This window comes from Phyllobates terribilis, unplaced genomic scaffold (assembly GCF_046119375.1).
Source record: "Phyllobates terribilis strain yellow unplaced genomic scaffold, ASM4611937v1 Scaffold_8__6_contigs__length_399053987, whole genome shotgun sequence".
NCBI classification, from domain to species: Eukaryota; Metazoa; Chordata; class Amphibia; order Anura; family Dendrobatidae; genus Phyllobates; species Phyllobates terribilis.
In genome coordinates this window covers 266,630,143-266,653,956 of record NW_027362768.1, presented here as the reverse complement: position 1 = coordinate 266,653,956, position 23,814 = coordinate 266,630,143, and the positions used below count along the sequence as shown (strand labels likewise).

The window sequence follows — 23,814 nt, the reverse complement described above, 5'->3', positions numbered from 1 at the left end:
CACATCCCTCCATATACAGTATGAACCCACACACCGCCCACTACATACAGTATGAGCCCCCCACACAGCCCCTTACATACAATATGAGCCCCCCATATACAGAAGGAGCCCACACACAGCCCCCTACATACAGTATGAGCCCCCCATAGCCCTGTACATACAGTAGGAGCCCACACACAGCCCGCTACATACAGTATGAGCCCCCCATAGTGCTTTACATACAGCATGAGTCCACACACTGCCCCCTACATTCATACATTCAATATGAGCCCCCACACAGCCCTCCATATACAGTATGAACCCACACACAGCCCCCTACATATAGTATGAGCCCCTACATAGCTAACTAGATACTGTAAGAGCTCTCACACAGCCCCATAGATACAGTATGAGCTCCCACAAAACTCCCTTTATACAGTATAAATCCACACAAAGTCCTCTACAATGACACCACAGTCCCCAATATACAGTATGAGCCCCCAACATAGCCCCCTACATACAGTATGAGCTCCTTACATACACTGACACCACACAGTTCCCCAATATACAGTATGAGCCTTCACATAGCTTCCTATATACAGTATGAGCTTCCACATACAGTATGAGTCCACACACAGCACCCAATATACAGTATGAGCCCTCACATAGCCAGCAATATGCAGTATGAGCCCCTACATAGCCACAGTAAGAACCCTCACACAGCCCCATAGATACAGTACGAGCGCCCACTTATCTCCCTTTATACAGTATGAATCCACACAAAGTCCCCTACATACAATGACACCACTCAGTCCCCCAATATACAGTATGAGCCCCCTACATACAACATGAACCCCCACACAGCCATATACATACAGTATGAGTCCTCACATAGCTCCCAATATATGGCATGAGCCCCCACATAGCTCCTTGCAGCCCCCAAACCCACACAATAACATTAATCTGTAGCCCCCAAGATAATATACTATGCAGCCACTAGCAGCCCCCACGGTCACATATCCAGCGGCCCCCCCATGGTCACATACCCTGCGGCCCCCCCATGGTCACATACCCTGCGGCCCCCCCAAAGTCACATACCCTGCGGCCCCCCCCCATGGTCACATACCCTGCAGCCCCCCCATGGTCACATACCCTGCAGCCCCCCCATGGTCACATACCCTGCTGCCCCCCATGGTCGCATACCCTGCAGCCCTCCCATGGTCATATACCCTGCTGCGGCCCCCACATGGTCCCATACCCTACAGTCCTCCCATGGTCACATACCCTGCTGCCCCCCATGGTCACATACCCTGCTGCCCCCTATGGTCACATACCTTGCGCTTCCCCCCATGGTCACATACCCTGTAGCCCCCCCATGGTCACATACCCTGCAGCCCACAGGGTGACATGCCCAAGTCACTCTCTCACAGAACAGGAAGCAGTTATTTGCTTATCGTCACCAGGAGCTGCCAGTAGGAGAAAACAGGAAGAAAGGCAGCTCTGAGCGCAAGATGAGCAGGGGGCGGAGCCAGCACTGAGCACCACAGGAGCTGCAGTGTCGGAGCCGACGGCTGGGAATCCCAGGGGCTCCACGCGTGGGTACAGCAGACGGCCATGGGCCATGGGCCCCCTCGGAGCTCCGGGCCCCGGGTGGTAGCCCAGATTGCCCTTATTATAATCCTCCACCTATGCATAGAACATTTCAGTCCATTTTATGAGCATGAGGTGAACTTTAGTGTTGTATTTGTTCAAACATATGTACAATAGATAGCAGGTACACAATGCATCATTCACATCTACATTTAGCAGAGGCAGAGGCTTTATGATTACAAGTGTTATGGTTAATTTTTTTATATCTAGATTCATTATTCATTTAGGAAAACAATCTATTCTATGTAGTCTCTGCTTAAGACTTGCATCATGGAATGTCTGACTAAGATACTGGTTTCCTGTGAATTCCCTGACAAGAAGGTTTTACGTTGGGCCAAGGGAAGTGTGTTGTCACTGATTGTCTATTTCGGTTTCCTGTTCAGTTGTATGCAAGAATTGTAGTTCCCTTTTTGTCTAGCTAATAAATGTGGTGAGTCTTAGTTGCCACACAGAAGACTCTACCTGCTGACAATGCATGTCGCATGTATTTTGTCTCTCTCCCTTCATCGATGAAGTATTTCAATTTGAATCTTACTGGCAATGTGACGACCCTTTGCTGTCTATTTCAATGTTCTCCTTAATAACAAAGAGGGTCTCCATAACACAAGTTACGTCAATAAGCTTGCAAGGAATCCTTCCTTAAAGGGAACCTGTCATGTCATTTGTATAATTTAAACTGTCCCCAGGTCACAATTAGTGATGCAATGTGCATCACTAACATGCTTTTTCTATGAAAATCTCTGCTGTACTCATTTGCCAAAACCACTTTATATACTTATAACTTACTTGCTCATTCAGTCATAGGGGTGTTTTTTCCTGTATTCAGTCATGGTGGTCGCCGCCTACTCAAATTTGCATTCTGTCCGAGTGTTTGCAGCGACGTCATCTGACTAGTGGTGTTCAAATTCCACGCTTGCGTGTGTGACATCCGCGCTTGCACAATGTGCAGGTTTAAGCCGCGCTTGCGCATTGTCCAGGGGGTCCAGTACAGCCCAGCATCCACCGCTCGCTTTCCCAATGAATGCAGAGGAGAGGAAAAGCGCGTGGTGGATGCTGGGATTTGACGTGCTGTGAAACCCTGCCCACAGCCCATCAATCAGCGGGGAGCGCGTCACTGAGTCACGCCCGGCTGCAGCCATTACTAGACATGACATCAGCGGATGCCAGAGCCGGCTGCAGCCGAGTCACGTGATGCCTGGTGAGCGGTCAGCAATAGTGCAGCTCACAGGCAAGACGCACAGCAGAAGGTATTTACAAAAAAACTTATTTCTACTGTTTAAATACATTGGGGTATTCTCCATAGTAGCGGATAACCTCTTTAACTAAAACTCCCAGGTCTGGTCTCTATTTTGCCTCTTCAGCCCACTTTTCTAGCTGTCCAGGTTACATCTTGTAATATTTTACCATTAGGGAATAATAATAATCTTTATTTTTATATAGCGCCAACATATTCCGCAGCGTTTTACATACATTAACATCACTGTCTCCATTGAGTCTCACAATCTAAATTCCCTATCAGTATGTCTTTGGAGCATGGGAGGAAACGGAGAACCCAGAGGAAACCCATGCAAACATGGGGAGAACATACAAACTCCTTGCAGGTGCTGTCCTTGGTTGGATTTGACCCCAGGACTCCAGCGCTGTCAGTCTGCAGTGCTAACCACTGAGCCATCGTGCTGCCCTAGAAGGTTGTGAAACTGTTTTCCTCATTATTCCCATCAATGAGAATGGAGAAATCACCAGTGACGCGATGGAGAGTCCACAGCTGCACAGAGTTTTTCATGCTGGTCAGTGTGTTATATGTATCCGCTGACTTTATGGACTAGACGTAGCGCTGTATGGAGAAGGGATTTACTCACATCATTACATACAAGTGCAGTAAAGCAGGGGAGCAGAAGTAGGGGGACACATAATAGCCCCCTGGCAGTCATGTGGGTTGTGGGCACCGCGGCTGTTTCTGTGAGCTGCAGGATACGGTATAAGCCCTATTATGAGTCACATACATTTTCTGGGGGTCGTGACCTGGTGATTTTTTGTTTTTGCCCTTTCATTTCCCCTCTCCCTTCTTCCAAGAACCACAACTTTTTTTTTTTCCATCTACATAGCCGTATATAGGCTTGATATTTGCAGGACAAGTTGTAGTTTTGAATAACATCATTAATTTTACCATATAACAAACTGATCAGTGGGATACAAATTCAAGAGAGATGAAATGATGAGAAAAAAACACAAGTTAGCCATTACTATTTGGGTTTCATTTTTACAGCATTCATTGTGCAAGTAAAATGACTTGATAACATAATTCTTCTGATCAGTACAACTACATCGAGGCTAAACTCATATATATAGTTTTTATGCTTCAGTGGCTTAAAGAAGAACATCACAGCTTGGGAGGGGGTGAAAATAATCCAATCTGACTATTTGAAAATTAGAAAGCAGAGGTGGAGCAGAGTTAGTGAATATGGCCGTGTCCATGCTGGCCACTATATAGGACTAGTGAGGGTAGGAGGTGCTGTACTTTCCACTGCAGTTACAGGACCCATCACAATATATTCAGTTTTTTTTACCCATTTGCCTATTGCTGAGCAATGATTTATGTCATAAGTGTTAGTCGCTATCTATAAACTGCAGCTGTTTTACCTGTCCTGATAGTGGCGCTGCAGAGCCCTGTGATCTCTGCTGTACAGTAGCGGGTACAGAAACGACATACCAAGATAGTGCCATGTTATTAACCCCTAGATGCTGTGGTGAATAGCGACAGTGGCATCTAGGTGGTTAGACAGAGGGCCTAATGCAATTGCGGAACTCTAATGAGTCACAAAGGCCCCAGGTTGCCATGGCTAAGTGCCTCTTAGGCCGGGCCAAAGTCAGAGCCACCAGATTGCCTCTTAGCTTTTCACTGTCAAGACCTAATGCCTTGTTATACTAAGCAAACCCATCTGTGCTCTGTTGTATAGGATGGCAGCTCCCCTGGACCGATCCTCCTGCAGCAGACAGTGGTAGCCGATCCACAGGTCCCTGCAGGCACGCAAATGGAAGAAGCTAAACAGAGAGCAGTGGCCAAGGCCGTACACCTTGTATCCACTGGAACGGTCACCTTAGGAACGGACGGTCGTGTCGTGTGGAAATCTGGGAACTGAAGGTAGATATATACTGAGGTGTTACTCACTGCCTGAGCTTTTATTAATAAAACACAGTAAAGGGGGACATTTATTAAAACTGGTGAAAGTAAGAGTGAAGCAGTGACCCAGAGTAATCAGGAATCAGCCCTGACGAGTACCTGCACTTTACACCTTTGTCTACAAGAATTGGTATTGCTGCACCTACAGAATAACAACCTGAACTATCAAATTTACACATTATTTCTCCTGCACAAATAATTATTCAAAAAACTCAAAAAGTGTACCAAAGAGGCATTTCTTTCTTCATCCCGCCCTTCAAAAACAGAGTTAACAAACTTATACAGATTAAAAATGAACCAAAAAGTCTGATGTGTCCCAAAATGGTACCAATGAAAAGTACATAAAATGTATCAACACATTACATGTAGCCTGTGCTCTTAAGGAGTTAAAGGTAAAATACTTATCCATTCAGATATAAAATAAATCTAGTATTAGCACATGATGGTGAATGGTCCTGTTTATTGCTGGTAAATGTCCTCTTAGGTTCCTCTCGGCCACTAGTGGTTGGTGTGAGCTCCACCGAGGGCAGGGTGCGACAAGCTGCCATTCTCTTGTTGTGTTTATCCGTTGGCACTCAGGAGAGGAAAAACCTCCTGTGGGGGAAACCTCTAGGGAACCATGGCCTAAGGATAAGTGCCCTTCCCTGGGAGCACAAGGCAACATGTCGTATAGAAGCGCTGGTCCACGGTCATTTTATTGACTCCTGGTAGGATTTTCTTGGTCTCCAGCTTCTTCTTGTATTCGGACACTGCAGATCACCATAATCCAGCAAAACCCCCAGCCCAGATTACAGCAGGGAGGAGGAATGGGTATGGCTGCACGTTGCACTGCAAGTCACGGCCCTCAGGATACTCCTAGCGGTGATGGTGGAATATCAACCAGTGAACAGTGGTTTTCAGAGCTGTTCACTTCCAGCGTTTTATTCTCCTCCAGAGATTGTGGAAAGCGTTCTTCACAATACTGCCAAATGTTCTACCAGGAGAGATAATAGGTTAGAAACAATTCTTATATCCCAATAAGACATATAAAATGGGGTTATCCTAATAGGAAAACGCCTCCAGGTTTTTCCTGTGGGCCCATCAGCAGACTGTAAGCAGCAGTCAGTAAGAGGTTTCCACACTACACTCCGCTGACATATTCAAAGGATAAGAGAGTAACCTTAAAAAGCTCCCTAATTCCATTCCCATTTACACTGACACACCTGCGATGGGGTATTACAGGTTTTGGTATCTGTTTTATGACCTTCCATCCGTCACTGGCAAATGTGAATCCACAGAAGAGTTTTTGATCTGTTTCGGCCATTGGTGGTTTAATGGCTTCACTGAAGGACAGGACATCTTTCATTATATCTGATGTCATCACTGGTGGCTGCGGAAAGAAAATACAAGAACCAGTGGTCATAAAGAAGACACATAATAGAGATGTACAGCTGCCACCATCTTCTCTGGGTGATATACGTACAGGTGGTAGTTGGAATGGTGGACACGCTCCAGCCCCCTCTATATCTGTCCAGTTGATCTCCATGAAGAAGGGATGATCCCTGATGTTGTCCACAGCTACCTGCCGACTCTCTGGTGACTTATCCAAGAGCTGGAAACAAATAATTAAGAATTCAGTCTCCAGTTGATTTCCATTTTCATTGTTGTGTTTTTCGTTATATTTACCCCTTTTATTACTTAGATGTTTATTTATACTCACCCCCTCTATGATGGCTTTGGCTTGGGGGTCTAGTCCTTTTGGAAAGGCAGGATCATCATTGATCAGTGACTTTATGGTGGTGTCATGCACTACACCTATATAAAATGGATATCTGCCGGTAGCCATCTCATATATCACCACACCAGCAGAGAACCAGTCCACTGCCATGTTGTAGGGCTTCTCTAGAAGAATCTATGAAGACATGAAGACAATAAGAACTTTGTCCAGATAGCAGAAGACATGGAGATGTCCAGCCTTGTACACATTGATAAGTCAAGGATGTGTAGATGCTTCCTCACCTCAGGAGCCATGTATAAAAGACTTCCGACCTGATCTGAAGTCTTCGCATCGCCAAAGATGTTCATCACGGCCAGACCGAAATCAGCAATCTTCAAGTGACCGGTGCTGTCTAGTAAGATGTTCTCTGGTTTTATGTCTCTGATAGAGGAAAGAGTTTATAAAATATCATAATTATTAGATTAGCCGGGATGAGGACCCAATGATGGCCTGAGATACTAAGTGTCTACAGGGAGCATGAGGATGGGGGTATGGGAGTATTTATATCAGGTCTACACAGAATAAGACTGCACTTACCTGTGTATGATGCCTCTGGAGTGGAGAAACTGCAGCCCACAGATTATCTCAGCTGCAATAAATCTGATGGGAAAAAAATAGAAAATCATCAACAACCAACATTTCATCCACTAAACTAAGAGACTAATGACTTAAAGCCAGATGTTCCTCACAACCATCATCTTCATCTAATACATCCATATTCTGTCTTACCTGGTGGTTGGAATGGGAAATGGGGCATTTGTTGCCATGAGGTCTCTAAGGTCTCCTCCACTGAGATATTCCATGACATAGAAGACGTAGTCCTGTGATAAAACAGAGGCGATAATAGGGGTTATTGCCATATTCTAGATATGCGGCACTGGTTATAATCTTACAATACATGTAATACTATGGTAGTGACCTAGAACATTGCACACAGATTGGCACATAGACTGACATTCATAGAACACATAGAAGACTCAGAGCTGTTGGATTATGACCTTCTTACCTGGGACTGGAAGGTGGCAAAAGCCCGAGTAATGAATGGACTATTCCTAGTCGTCTCCAGGACCTGTCGCTCTACCAGAACGTTGTCTCCTAAGTTCTCAAGTAGGAGCCTCTTCTTCACCATCTTCACTGCCAGTTGTTGTTGGCAGGCCAGATGTGTGGCCAACATGACCTGTAGGATAGAGAACATTAGAAATGGAGGAAAGGCCTGTCTTGCCACAAGACGTGATGAGAAGATGAGGCACTGATGTTCCTAGAGTCATATTACATACATGATGATGACGTTACTGCAATTCAGAATACTTACTTTACCATATCCATATGAGATAGGGAAAGGGGAGAGTTGGAAAAGTGTGGATATAAGAAAATTAAATTAAAATACATAAACTTTATTGATTAGTTAAAATCCTATAAATGTGAAATTACTCATGCATCTATAGATGCATATAAGGTAACCACTTACTAGTTGAAAAAGTGGTACCCACTAATAGATCTGGCTGGATGTAGTGTAGGGCAAATTATGGGACACCTCAGTCAAGTCCCTCTAATGTAGGACCGAGGTTATATATATATGTTAACCCCATATATTGGAATAGCCTAAATATGAATGTCAGGTGGAACAACTAAAGACACATATAGTCGCTATAATAGCAAAATGTACATGTATCAATCTGCCATAGGGCATTACTATTCACCACCTGACAGACATATATATGTATATATGTATAGGCTCGCTTAAATCCAGTTGTTTTAAATATTAACAATGGGAGATGTCAGAAATCAGCACTCGCCTTCTGTTCAATCACACAATTGCACAGTACGTGTATTTAGGCTGCTATTAATGAGCCGGCACTGTTCAAAATCATTAGCAGGAGGAGATCACACTGACAAGCGATTGTCTCCTCTGTTACACTGAGGGGCCGTCCGCTGCACCGAGCGGCTCCTCACATGTCAGAGGTTAACGATCACACTGTGATTCAGCCTGTCCAGCTGTACAATTGATCGCCCGAGTGAGGAATAATATATTATCCCCTGTCTCATTCCCTGCACGCACGTGCCGGCATGCCCAGCACAAACAGCTGATCGCTGCAGTGTTGAGCAGTCCGCTGTCTCGTAGCTGCACACGTGTTTGATGTGTCCGACTCAAACAGCCGAACACTGCGGCTATACTCTATATGATCCGCTACAGCTAAGGGTGCTGACACAGTTCTCCCTTATTATAATGCTGCCATATTATGCATATTCCTAGGGTAGATTCTCATTCCCCCCTACACTATCATGCAGCTCAGATAAATTCCCTGACGCGCGTTTCGCCGGTATACCGGCTTTTTCCTAAGGGTGAGGTCGGCCTCCAACTCCGGATCTTTATACCATCCAAAGTGATTGACATGAGTATCGACCAATCATATTATGTTAATCAAAAGAAAAAAACAAACATTTCCTTTCTCTAAATCAAATGATTCTTATGTGTATAAATCATATTATTTGAACAATATTAGGACAGGCAAATTGTCCATTTGTATAAATTATAGAAGTAACACAAAAGGAAGAATAATGTGAGTATGATTCGAGACATTAATATTCTAGAAATCAGTACTCATACTTTACAATTGATTGATCTTTCAAAATTGAATATATTTGGAGTAGCTCCTCTAGTTAAATTCCCAGAGAGATGAAAAAGAGGGAGATATAGTATATAGGGAATAATTAGAAGAGGAAGATTTGAAATAGAAATTATTCAGATCTCATTATAGATTATATTCATAATTACTATCAGTTTTACTTTGTGTCTCTCGTTGTTACAAATGACACTTATTTCCATGTATTCCCTATTATGTTAAAGAGTATATGGACTATGATGTACATGTCCCACATACCATCAAAAAAGAGAGAAGGATTTTTAATAAGATTTTAATTACAAAAAGCATCCAAAATTGAAGCTCTCATTTAATCCGTGTGGATTCACAGAATTACATCTAAAAATCCACTCACTTTCTTTTTTCAAAAGCATGGAATCCAAATCTCCGCCTCTATTGTCCAATTTTATTTGACAAATTGCCCAACCTTTCAGATCTTTCCATTGTGATTGATGTTTCATTTTGAAATGTCTAGCAATCGGTGTTGGGGTAAATAATTTCCCCTGTTCCTGACTTCTCTTCTCGTCCCTATCATAATTAACAATGCTTTGAATATGTTCCCTTATTCGGGTTCTCAGATCCCTTATTGTTTTCCCAACATATTTAAGCCCACAGGTACATTCAAGGCAATAAACTACCCCACTGGTGGCACAATTAATATGTTGGTAAATTGTATATTTCTTCCCAAAGGCATCCATGAACCATTTTCTAGGAACTAAAACCCGACATGCCTTACACATTTTGCATGGGAAAAAACCGGGATCTCTTGTTCTTATGGACACATTGTCCCTCTTAAAATGACTAGATACTAGAAAACTTGAAATTGAAGTACTTTTTCTATACCCAGAAGATGCTCGTGATGTTACACAATTTCTCAAATCCACATCTGATCGAATGATGTCCCAATGTTTATTAAGAATATCCAGCATCGTTTGCCATTCATCGTGAAATTCTGTAATGAATCTCACGACATTATTGTCATCTCTATTTTTCTTCTTAGGGACCAGGAGCTCATTTCTCTCCACTCTTAGGGCATAATTATATGCCTTTTTAATCATTCTCCCTGAGTAGCTTCTCTCCAGGAGTCTAAGTTTCAGTTCTCGAGCCCGTTCTTTGAAAAGCTCAAAAGTTGAGCAGTTCCGTCGTAAGCGTATAAATTCTCCTTTCGGAATTGCTCTAATAGTACTGATCGAATGGGCACTTTTGGCATCCAAGATGCTATTGGTAGACGTCTCTTTCCTATACAAATCAGTTTGCACCAAATTATTTACATCTCTTTGAATCATTATATCTAGGAAGGGGATCTTTTGCCTGTGGAGAGCCAGTGTAAGTTTTAAATTGAGGGAATTGTTATTCAGTATGTTTATAAATTCATGTAATTTATCTTCCGTTCCCCTCCACAATATCAGCACGTCATCTATATAACGTTTCCAAGTTACAATACAATCCACATATGTTGACATATCTTCGGCATATTTTAATTTAATTTTCTTATATCCACACTTTTCCAACTCTCCCCTTTCCCTATCTCATATGACTACTTTGGTGGTGTACACCTGTGGATATAGATCTGATGAGAATAGACTATTCTTTTGATTATTGCATGGTGTCCTGCTAGGATACATTTCTGTCTATATCTCTAGACAATATTTTGAGGCATAATTTACAAACAAATTGCCCTGTGTATAACTTTTGGACTAATAAGATTATACTATGGCTACATCTAAAATAACGCATCAGTTGCGTACGAGGTCTATTAGACAAAAAGATGATGTTAAAGCCCTATTTAATGAAGAATCAAATAGTAAAGGAGAATCATCTACGGCATATATTGAGATTGATGATGTCTTGAGGAGATTTAGAGATATGCAAATTAAACATGTGCAAGCTACCTGGACCAAATTGAGCCTTGAACAATATCTAGAACAGGGTTTAATTTCCAGGGGTTTGCGTGTTCCTATTTTTCCCTCGTATGATTTGACTAAATCGGGCTTGAAAGAAAGATGGGAAGCCTGTTTAACGGAATGTTCACGTAATTTGATGAAAATTCTCATTGAAGATGAGATACACATCATAGAAAAATTGGAGAGGGAACTTGAGGAGATTACTCCTATAATGGACAAGATGGAAGGAAAATTAGATTTTGAGGAGGGCTTTAAACAGACCATGGTATATGTTGACAAAGTAGAGGCCAAGATTAAGACACGTAAAAGAAGAAAGTATTTGAGGGATAAATCTGACCTCAATAAAGGACAGGTTTATATCTGGGGTAGAAAACAATCGCAGAGATTGGCTAAATCTGGGACTAGGAAAGCAGATGATTTTAGGAGAGAATTCTCGGGGACAGATGCAGAAAATAGTAACATTTCAGACTCTGATACAGAAGAAGTCCCTGGTAGGAGTGGTAGAACTGAACCGATGGGCAATTATAATCCCGATATGCCTTTTTTACGCGATCGAGGACGGTGGGGTTTCAGAGGTTCAGCGAAAAACAGGAACAGGAGGAAATAACAGAGCGAAATAATGCTAGTTCCCTGAGGATAGTCAATCTGTCTGACCATGTGATTACAGATGCACAGATGAATATCCTCAAAAAAGGACTTAACTTCTGTTTGCCAACACGTCTTAACAAATTTCATATCATTAAAGATTTACATCTCTTTGGACGCAAATTAATCTATAAAAAGATCTTTGCACAAAAACACTATGATTTCACCACAACACAAGAAAATGTAGACCTCTCTGACTTATCTAGTCAAGAACGACAGGTATTGGAAATTTTGGAAGAGTTGGATACTGATAACTCTCAAGAAGCAATTAATCTGGAATATAACCGGGAAGGATGTAAATGGGAGAAAAAGATTATGAAACCGAAATCCACTAATATGCCCTCTTTACAAACATGCCCTGCGGTACAGGTCTTTGTGGATCTTGTCTCTCGAGATATATTGGCTCTGCCAGAAAGAATGGCTAGCTCTCCAATTAATTTGAAATATAGAGAGAGTATTGATGAATTGAAAAGTTGGGATGATGTCGTTTTTAAATCTAGTGACAAGGGTGGTAACATTGTCATTTGGCCAAAGGATAAATATATCCAAGAAGCCAAAAAACAGCTGATGAATAAACAATGCTATAGACCCCTTTGGAGTGATCCCACAGAGCAATTTTTGGATGAGTATAGACAGATTATACAACAGGGCTGGGACAGTGGAGCAATTTTAAAACATGAGAAGGACTTTCTTTCAGTTAAGAATCCTAGAGTGGCAACATTCTACATGCTCCCTAAGGTCCATAAGAGTCTTGAAAGCCCACCTGGTAGGCCTATTGTCTCTGGTATAGGGAACTTGACAGAAAAAGCCAATCAATGGCTTGATCAAGAATTAAGGGGATATGTTTACGATCTTCCCTCCTATACCAGAGACACTATGCAGATTCTACAGGAATTAGAGGGCTATCAAATGGAAGAACAGGAAATATTTGTTACTTGTGATGTAGAGAGTCTCTATACGAGCATAGATCAGGAGATGGGCTGTAAAGCAGTGGAATTTTTTCTTAATAAGGATCAAGAATATAACTCTACACGGAAAGAGTTTGTTCTTGATCTTTTGAAATTTACTCTGAAGCGTAATTTCTTTCTCTTCGATGGCCGCATCTATCTTCAAACGCGGGGCACCGCGATGGGTGCGGCCGTAGCACCTACATTCGCCAATCTATATCTAGGATGGTGGGAGGAGGAGATAGTTTTTGCCGAAGATATGTCAACATATGTGGATTGTATTGTAACTTGGAAACGTTATATAGATGACGTGCTGATATTGTGGAGGGGAACGGAAGATAAATTACATGAATTTATAAACATACTGAATAACAATTCCCTCAATTTAAAACTTACACTGGCTCTCCACAGGCAAAAGATCCCCTTCCTAGATATAATGATTCAAAGAGATGTAAATAATTTGGTGCAAACTGATTTGTATAGGAAAGAGACGTCTACCTATAGCATCTTGGATGCCAAAAGTGCCCATTCGATCAGTACTATTAGAGCAATTCCGAAAGGAGAATTTATACGCTTACGACGGAACTGCTCAACTTTTGAGCTTTTCAAAGAACGGGCTCGAGAACTGAAACTTAGACTCCTGGAGAGAAGCTACTCAGGGAGAATGATTAAAAAGGCATATAATTATGCCCTAAGAGTGGAGAGAAATGAGCTCCTGGTCCCTAAGAAGAAAAATAGAGATGACAATAATGTCGTGAGATTCATTACAGAATTTCACGATGAATGGCAAACGATGCTGGATATTCTTAATAAACATTGGGACATCATTCGATCAGATGTGGATTTGAGAAATTGTGTAACATCACGAGCATCTTCTGGGTATAGAAAAAGTACTTCAATTTCAAGTTTTCTAGTATCTAGTCATTTTAAGAGGGACAATGTGTCCATAAGAACAAGAGATCCCGGTTTTTTCCCATGCAAAATGTGTAAGGCATGTCGGGTTTTAGTTCCTAGAAAATGGTTCATGGATGCCTTTGGGAAGAAATATACAATTTACCAACATATTAATTGTGCCACCAGTGGGGTAGTTTATTGCCTTGAATGTACCTGTGGGCTTAAATATGTTGGGAAAACAATAAGGGATCTGAGAACCCGAATAAGGGAACATATTCAAAGCATTGTTAATTATGATAGGGACGAGAAGAGAAGTCAGGAACAGGGGAAATTATTTACCCCAACACCGATTGCTAGACATTTCAAAATGAAACATCAATCACAATGGAAAGATCTGAAAGGTTGGGCAATTTGTCAAATAAAATTGGACAATAGAGGCGGAGATTTGGATTCCATGCTTTTGAAAAAAGAAAGTGAGTGGATTTTTAGATGTAATTCTGTGAATCCACACGGATTAAATGAGAGCTTCAATTTTGGATGCTTTTTGTAATTAAAATCTTATTAAAAATCCTTCTCTCTTTTTTGATGGTATGTGGGACATGTACATCATAGTCCATATACTCTTTAACATAATAGGGAATACATGGAAATAAGTGTCATTTGTAACAACGAGAGACACAAAGTAAAACTGATAGTAATTATGAATATAATCTATAATGAGATCTGAATAATTTCTATTTCAAATCTTCCTCTTCTAATTATTCCCTATATACTATATCTCCCTCTTTTTCATCTCTCTGGGAATTTAACTAGAGGAGCTACTCCAAATATATTCAATTTTGAAAGATCAATCAATTGTAAAGTATGAGTACTGATTTCTAGAATATTAATGTCTCGAATCATACTCACATTATTCTTCCTTTTGTGTTACTTCTATAATTTATACAAATGGACAATTTGCCTGTCCTAATATTGTTCAAATAATATGATTTATACACATAAGAATCATTTGATTTAGAGAAAGGAAATGTTTGTTTTTTTCTTTTGATTAACATAATATGATTGGTCGATACTCATGTCAATCACTTTGGATGGTATAAAGATCCGGAGTTGGAGGCCGACCTCACCCTTAGGAAAAAGCCGGTATACCGGCGAAACGCGCGTCAGGGAATTTATCTGAGCTGCATGATAGTGTAGGGGGGAATGAGAATCTACCCTAGGAATATGCATAATATGGCAGCATTATAATAAGGGAGAACTGTGTCAGCACCCTTAGCTGTAGCGGATCATATAGAGTATAGCCGCAGTGTTCGGCTGTTTGAGTCGGACACATCAAACACGTGTGCAGCTACGAGACAGCGGACTGCTCCACACTGCAGCGATCAGCTGTTTGTGCTGGGCATGCCGGCACGTGCGTGCAGGGAATGAGACAGGGGATAATATATTATTCCTCACTCGGGCGATCAATTGTACAGCTGGACAGGCTGAATCACAGTGTGATCGTTAACCTCTGACATGTGAGGAGCCGCTCGGTGCAGCGGACGGCCCCTCAGTGTAACAGAGGAGACAATCGCTTGTCAGTGTGATCTCCTCCTGCTAATGATTTTGAACAGTGCCGGCTCATTAATAGCAGCCTAAATACACGTACTGTGCAATTGTGTGATTGAACAGAAGGCGAGTGCTGATTTCTGACATCTCCCATTGTTAATATTTAAAACAACTGGATTTAAGCGAGCCTATATACATATATATGTCTGTCAGGTGGTGAATAGTAATGCCCTATGGCAGATTGATACATGTACATTTTGCTATTATAGCGACTATATGTGTCTTTAGTTGTTCCACCTGACATTCATATTTAGGCTATTCCAATATATGGGGTTAACATATATATATAACCTCGGTCCTACATTAGAGGGACTTGACTGAGGTGTCCCATAATTTGCCCTACACTACATCCAGCCAGATCTATTAGTGGGTACCACTTTTTCAACTAGTAAGTGGTTACCTTATATGCATCTATAGATGCATGAGTAATTTCACATTTATAGGATTTTAACTAATCAATAAAGTTTATGTATTTTAATTTAATTTTCTTATATCCACACTTTTCCAACTCTCCCCTTTCCCTATCTCATATGACTACTTTGGTGGTGTACACCTGTGGATATAGATCTGATGAGAATAGACTATTCTTTTGACTTTACCATATCCACCCTCTCCAATCATTTTATGGAAGGTGAAGCTCTCCAGTCCAGTCACTATGATGGAGGATTCAGCTGGGGTTGTCCCTGGTAGAGAGAGGAGAAATAAGATGTAACATTCTTATATAGTGCAATGTGGCCTCCAACTAGAATTACAACACATAGGGGTAGAACAATATTAAAGGGTATCAAATAGAAAAGGCACCAAAATCATAATAAGCGGGATCTTCCAAATGTGGACAATCCTGGTAATGGCTACTTTGGGGAATATTGGCTTTCGGTGTCTTAGATCTGAACTCACCTGACAGCTGCTCAGTGTCAGTAATGGGGGACACACTGGATCCATCGTCAGTTTTGTCCCCCATTGCTACTCCCCTTTTCCTCTTGTTCATGATACTCTCCTGTATTGGGCTTCCAGGTCTTTTTGAAGCCTTGATAATGCTTTGGTTGGTGCCATTTTTTTCACTCTCAGTTGTTTCTGCTCTCCTCTTTTTTGGCACATCATCTATTCTCTCTCCTTTTCTCTTCCTCCAGATCTCCATATTCAGCTCCATAGATGTCTGTTTGGGCTGAAGAAGGTCCTGTTCACCTCCGTAGCGCTCCAGGATGGCCCTTGGAACTGCTCCTCTAACAAGCCTTCTATTATACGGTCTTATATTTTATACAAAACCAAAATTTGCCAAGCGCAAGTAAAAGTTGCCTTCACCCACCAAGTGATGAAGACATGTGAACAATATTCTGGCTGCAGTGACATTTTGATGACTATTCCATGACATCACAAAGTCAATTGTGACATCATCATACTCTAAAGGTCACATGACATGACAGAGGGACCAAAGCCAAAGGTCATGTGACATCACAGAGGGACCAGTGACATCATCAGCCTAGCTGAGAGACCTGTGCTCTTCAACAGTTATAAAGTCTCTGTCATTTATCAGTGTCTGTTGAAGCTATTGCAAAAAATAAACTTTTTCTATACATGAAATTTATTTGATATTCTTTTTTTATTGTTTATTTTTTTGCTCCATTTATCAATCACATTAAATAATCTAAATGATTTGAAGACTTGATTAATACAGTAAAACATCTGTAACGGAAGCTCTTTGTTGCCCATATCAACCAATCATGGAGCAGCTGTAATTTTAGCAGAGCAATTGAAAGTGTAACTGTTATTTCAGTAGAACTTGCAGCAGAATGTGTTTGTCTGTTTTTAGCTCCTCCTCTGTCTCCATAGAACTATGTGAGCACCAACTGTCATCTCCTATCTTAGTAATGTGAAAATCTGTACACACTGGACCCTGGTTTATCAAGAACTTCTTGTCAGAAATGTCACAAATTTTTTGCGCAACTCAGAGTTGCACAAATGTTTTGCAACTTAAGGGCGTTTTACACCTGGAGTACATTTTTGGAGGAGGCGCAGAGTAGTTGTAAGATGCGCAAATTCATTAAGATAAATTTTTTTTTTCCAAATTCAATGTTTATTGAAAGATTTTAATATTTTTATCACAAGCCTAAAATGAATATCAAAGGAAGACATGCACTATTAAAAAAGAAATAATATAACAAATATAATACAATAGGGATATAGGAAAGATATTACATCAACATCAACATTTTGATGAGCTGCTCATTCTTCTAAGTGGGTGAGATTGGACCAGAGCGACTTATAGGTAAATGAAATATGAATATGAATACGTCCCGGATTACAAGACAAGAGAAATCAATTTGGGGCAAGACAGTATGCATCTGATTCTTGGAATTCAATCCAATCTCTCCATTTCACGCAATATTTGTCAACATCGGCAGGTGATTGAGCAACTAGATGTTCCATCATATCAAGAAGCGAAATCTCAGAGAACCACTCCTCCAGGGTGGATCAGGGTCTGCTCTTCCAGTGGCGAGGGATAACATTTTTGGCTGCCTGTATAATGTGACCTATCACAGATCTTTTATATTTGGATAAGTTTATTGATAACATTAGAAGAAATAGTGCCTCAGATGAATTAGGGACGGTTAGGCCAGTTATCCTCTTGAGAAGAAGGACCACTTGTATCCAAAAATTCTTTATTGTAGGACATTCCCACCAAATGTGCATCATCGTCCCCTCTCCCACTCCACACCTCCAACATCTGGCGACAATGAATGAAATACCGAGCACGCCAAAATATTCGGCGAGCACCCGAACGTGCTCGCTGAAAGGGTTAATGAGGCATAATCGCTCATCACTAATCTCTATTGATTTTTTCCAGTAGGGGTTTAAAGTTGAGCTTGAATTATTGGGAGAGATCTCTATGAATTTGAATTCCCAGATATTTTATTCCCTGAGTTGGCCAGGCAAAGGAAAAATTAGATTGGATAAACCCCTGTGTATCATTGGAAAAGGAAACATTTACGCTTCAGATTTGGATGTATTGACCATAAAATTCGACCAGGTGCCCAAGTGATCTATTTCAGCCATAACTGAGGGAATGGATGTGTGCGGTTGAGTAATATATAGCAGAACATCGTCCGCGAACGCCGTGCATTTGTATTCTGTCTGCCCTATGGTGATTCCTTTAATATCAGTGTTTTCATGGATTGATGATAATAGATGATCCATCACAAAAATGTATAAGAGGGGGGAAAAGGGAGCATCCCTGTCTTGTTCCATTAGTCATTACGGGTGGCGACGATATAGTTCCATTTATTTTTAATCTGGCAGATTGGTTACAGTAGAGGGCCATTATCTTAGCTATAATAAGATCTCCAATGTTAAGGTTTTTTAAGAGAGTAATATATGGCATGCCAGGATACCCTGACAAACGCTTTTTCAGTGTCTAGTGAAAGTATTAATAAAGGGGTGTTCTGAGTCTGGGTGTAAGGAATAATGTTGATAGTCTTTAAAGTTTTGTCGTGAACCTCCCTTCCAGGGAGAAACCACACCTGATCCAAGTGTATATTTTTAGCTAGCAGAACCCGTAACCTATTCACCAGCATTTCCTGGGAACCGGCCTTTTGGACTAGTTATCTGAGCAGCATGGTCCCTGGATGGCTTTTAAATTTACTGTATATTTCCTCTAAAACACTGCAGCGTTTTAGATGAAAACATACCTGGCTAAAATGATGAAACCAACAACATCTGCAAAGGAGTTTGTATGTTCTCTCCATGTTTGCGTGGGTTTCCTCCGGACACTATGGTTTCTTTCCACACTCCAAAGACATAGTGAAAGCGAATTTAGATTGTGAGCCTCAATGGGGACAGTGATGGGGATGTCTGTAACATGCTGTGGAATTAATGACACCATATAAGTGAGTAAAATAGACTGATTCATATTGCCTGTGGTTTGGGGCAGCATGAATCAACTGTCAGGTTCACTTTAAGGCTGATTGATGTATTGTTGCTGCCCTTAACATCAAGCATGGTGGGTCTGCTGGGGGACGTCAGTCCCTTTGTGTGTTTCTCACTGTGTCTATATGTCATGAGATGGTATCAGAGCCCAAATATATACTCATAGAACCAGGGGTGGATTAAGAGTAGCCAGGGCCCCGTCAGTTTAGAAGGCCTGGGCCCACCCGCTGACAGATATAGCAGTGAGTGTATCGCGGCGCGCACATTATTTCCTTATGTACCGCATAAGGGAAAAATATATAACATAGCGCCATACATAATAGGGCAGGGGTGGGAGATTAATTTTCAGAAGGGGCCACATGAGAGGCCGTGACTGTTGTGGAGGCCGAACAATAGGCTGAAATTAATTCTGCTCAATATTAACATATTAATTATAATTATTTTTAATTTTATTTGTATCACTTAATATTGAGCAGAATTAATATGCTGACATAACCTATATACAGTACGAGCCCCCACATAGTCCCCTCAATCAACAACCAAAGCAATCAACCTATGGGGCCTTCATACATGTAAACCATAACAAAACAGAAAAAAAAAACTAAAAAAATTCTCTTTATTTTAAAAACTCAATTCATAAAGACAATAGTGATGAGCGAACGTGCTCAGATAACTTGTTATCCCTGCACGCTCGGGTGTTATCCGAGTATCTTGTAGTGCTCGGATAATATATTCGAGTCCCTGCGGCTGCATGTTTTGTTTTTGTCTGTTAGACAACCACAACACTTACAACACATGCGGGATTGCCTGTTTGTTATCTGTCTAACAGCAGATACAACACTATATATATAGACCCTATAGGACCTGAACAGTTGTGCACTTAGCTTAATGGCATCTTCTTTCGACGCTTTTTCTCCTCCTTTGGTCATTCAGGGATTCGTCAGGGAATTCCTTCAATCAGGACAAGAACACGAGACCATAAGCCAAACTGCAATGAGGATAACAGCTCACAGGTCCAGGCAATATGAGCCCCCACACAGTCCTCCATATACAGTATGAAGCCACACACAGCCCCCTACATACAGTATGAGCCCCCACACAGCCCTTTACATACAATATGAGCCCCCACACAGCCCCCTACATACAGTATGAGCCCCCCATACCCCTGTACATACAGTAGGAGCCCACACACAGCCTGCTACATACAGTATGAGGCCCCCATAGCACTTTACATACAGTATGAGTCCACACACAGCCCCTACATACAATATGAGCCCCCACACAGCCCTCCATATACAGTATAAGCCCACACACAGCCCCCTACATATAGTATGAGCCCCTACATAGCTACCTAGATACAGTATGAGCTCCCACATAACTCCTTTTATACAGTATAAATCCACACAAAGTCCCCTACATGCAATGACACCACAGTCCAATATACAGTATGAGCCCCCTACATACAACATGAACCCCCACACAGCCATACACATACAGTTCCCCAATATACAGTATGAGCCTTCACATAGCCTCCTATATACAGTATGAGCTTCCACGTACAGTATGAGTCCACACACAGCACCCAATATACAGTATGAGCCCTCACATAGCCAGCAATATGCAGTATGAGCCCCTACATAGCCTCAGTAAGAACTCTCACACAGCCCCATAGATACAGTACGAGCACCCACATATCTCCCTTTATACAGTATGAATCCACACAAAGTCCCCTACATACAATGACACCACAGTCCAATATACAGTATGAGCCCCCTATATACAACATGAACCCCCACACAGCTGTAGCACCCCGAGGACTCGGCTGCTACAGGGGTATTACACCTCAAACCAGAGGTGTGGTATTCCACTCCCGGGTAAGGATGGAGTGTGGGACTGAGCTCAGATAGCTGCATGCACTACACTCATCCCATTTCCGGGGGACAGAACAACGGTACTCCCACCAAGTAGATGTGCAGGTACGACAGCGTCTGTCCCTGGCTGGAGTGGGAGGGGGGGAGGAACATCCCAGTAGTGTAGGGGCAGATAGGGGAGGGGCTCTGGGCATAGAAGTAGGAGCCCATTGGGTGCTAGTCACCTGGGCTCACACATAGAGGGAGTATATAAGGTGGGCACCATCTAGGAACAGGGTCAGTTCAGGGAGTGAGTTCAGAGAGGAGCTCAGCCAGGAGGGCTGACAGGGAGCTGTGGCTCCGGCTGGGCCCAGCTCCAGGGCCAGGCCTGTAGTGGAGAGGAGGAGGAAGAAAGGCCCAGAGACGCAGGACAAGAGGGAACCCTGAGATCCCACAAGTGGACGGGTGAAGGGTTGGCAGAAAAGGGTACCGGATCCCAAGCTGGCAGAGGCAAGATATCCTTAACCAGGAACCGGAGGTCGTGGTCAAGCTTTGGCACGACCCTCACCACACTCACCAGGAAGGCATACCACGAATAGGGTCAGGAAAGCCAGAGAAGGTTTTACCACCAAGAGGCCCGAGGGAGCCGGACAAAGGTGGGTCCCTGGTGGGAACGGCCAGTAGGAAGGAAGAGAGGGGAGCTCAGGACCACGCTCTGGAACTGCCTGGGGGTTGGCCGAGTCCCACACCTGGTGGACGCAGCACGACTCGGGTGGTCACTCAAGGCCGGAGTGACCGGAGCAACACCTGTGAGTAAAAACCCTGAAACTGCATCACACGTCTCTGAGCTTCCTTGCCGCACCATCACTACCACCATCATTCACATCTGCTGCCCTGAGGCCATACCCCTCCCGTTGGGGGTTCTACCAGCTACGCTGCACAACCTTACCACCGGCCTCAGCGGTCTGCCCTGCAGCGGCGGCTTCATAGCCGCATTCAACGGGTGGCATAGTCGAACATTCTAACATCTACTGCTGAAGACTGCCGCTCAGTTTGACTCCCTGGGCACGGACCGGGTCACCGCCACGAGACTACTACCCCCATCTGATCCGGATCCGGGTAAGCTCCCCCGTGCGCGCGATGCCGCGCGACGCAGCAGGCCCAGGGGCACGTCAACTTTGGCGTAGTCGGCAGGATCTCGTGCCCGCAACTACCGGGTACTGCGTGCCTGAAGAAAAGTTTATATGTACCGTAAGAAGAAGTCTCCCGCCAGTTCCGGAGAGTCCCCGCCATCGGACGCCATCTCGGGTCGTTTCCCGCCGGTTGCCCGCCATCTGCAGCCTTTTCCCGCCGTCCACGGAGTTTCCCGCCATTAGGAGACGATTCCCGCCATCTGAGACGATTTCCCGCCCTGGCAGAGCGGACGCCATTATGGGCGTGCCAGAGGGTGGCAAGAGACCACCTCCCATCGTGGGCCTGGTCCCAGAAGAGCGCCAAAAGCGGAGACCGCCCCCACCAGCAAAGACTGCAATGATAGAGATGTCCATCAGAGCGAGGGGTTTGCCCCTGGAACTGACAATCACCAAGTGGCCCCGGGACCACCCTCAGTATGGGCGGATCAAGAACAAAAGAGAGAGGATGGGTGCAGCCTGGAGGAGTCTGGAGAGATCGCACCCGGAGATGGAGGGAGAGTCAGGCAGCACCGACCCTGTGGTCAGGAGCCTGTTGCAGGCCGCCACCCCAGAAGGCCTGGTGGAGATCCTGGCACAGCTCCCCAAAGATCGGGAGCATGCACAGACCGCGCTGGAGGGCTTGGCTCGGAAGATGGCCCGAGTGCAGCAAGAAGTGCTGGCCGAGTGGAGCAGAGAAATGGCCCTGCAGGCTGGAACCCGCCAGCAAAGAACGCCACCCGGGACGAGGAGCCTGTCTGCCTCTGAGGATGGTGCAGGAGGGATGAAGGCCGGAGACGACGCCGTGGAAGGAGCTGAAGAGACGGAAGCAGGTAAAGGGGACGTCACCACCCCGAGCCTAGTAGCCGTAAGCCTGCCCCAGCTCCCCGTCGCAGAGCCCGAAATCCCACCGACCGTGCCCGTTACTGCACCGCCACCGCTCCAAACTAGGCCTCAAGCGGCAGGAGCCGCGGCCGCGCCCCCTGTGACGTCACACGCCTCAATCCAGAGCGCGGCTAAGCAGGAAACGCCACCGGCCTGATCGCAAGGCCGAGTACCCCCGGGCGCCGCCGTTTCCACAGTGCCCTTCACCTTCAAAGTGCCACCGGCCTGGTCGCAAGGCTTGGTGAATCCGGGCGCAGCTATCACCACCGCGCCCTCCACCTCCACCGTGCTGCCCTTAGGTGAAAACCTCATGGGGTTCACCCAGGAGACCCGGGCGGCCGCAGCCCAGCGTGCGGAGTGCTGCCGACAACAACTGGAGGTCTTTAACAAAGAACGGCGAGAGAGGCGGGTCCGCGAGGAGCGGCTGCAGGTCCAAAGCGCGGAGCAGAAAAGCCGGACCTGACGAAACCGCCGTGCGGCCCACGGTCCCCGCGCCACCGGGACTGTAATAAAATTTCAAATGGAGCACGGCTGGGGCTTTATCAGGGATCACAGAACCCCCGGCGACGTCTTTGTTACCCGCAGGGATGTCGAGTCCCACCTGCCAGAGGGACACCGTGGACGTGACCTTTACCTGGGTGACGAGGTCACCTTCACCCGGCATCAGTGTGCAAAAGGACCATACGCCCTTCACGTGCACCGGTTAACGGAGGAAGAGCTGCGGTATGAGGAAGATCAAGAGGACCCGGACGGGTCTGAAGACTACCCTCAGGAGGAGAC

General features: G+C 43.9%; 1 long non-coding RNA gene across 2 annotated transcripts in view; it reads left to right on the top strand.

The window, feature by feature from the left end:
* Positions 1-16,542, top strand: part of LOC141157224 (uncharacterized) — a 90,602-nt gene extending 74,060 nt beyond the window's left edge. For both annotated transcript variants that reach the window (XR_012247769.1, XR_012247768.1), the window contains exons 2-3: positions 4,587-4,771; positions 16,337-16,542. This is a non-coding gene — a long non-coding RNA (uncharacterized lncRNA). The remainder of the gene's footprint in view (positions 1-4,586; positions 4,772-16,336) is intronic.
* Positions 16,543-23,814: the final 7,272 nt, after the last annotated feature.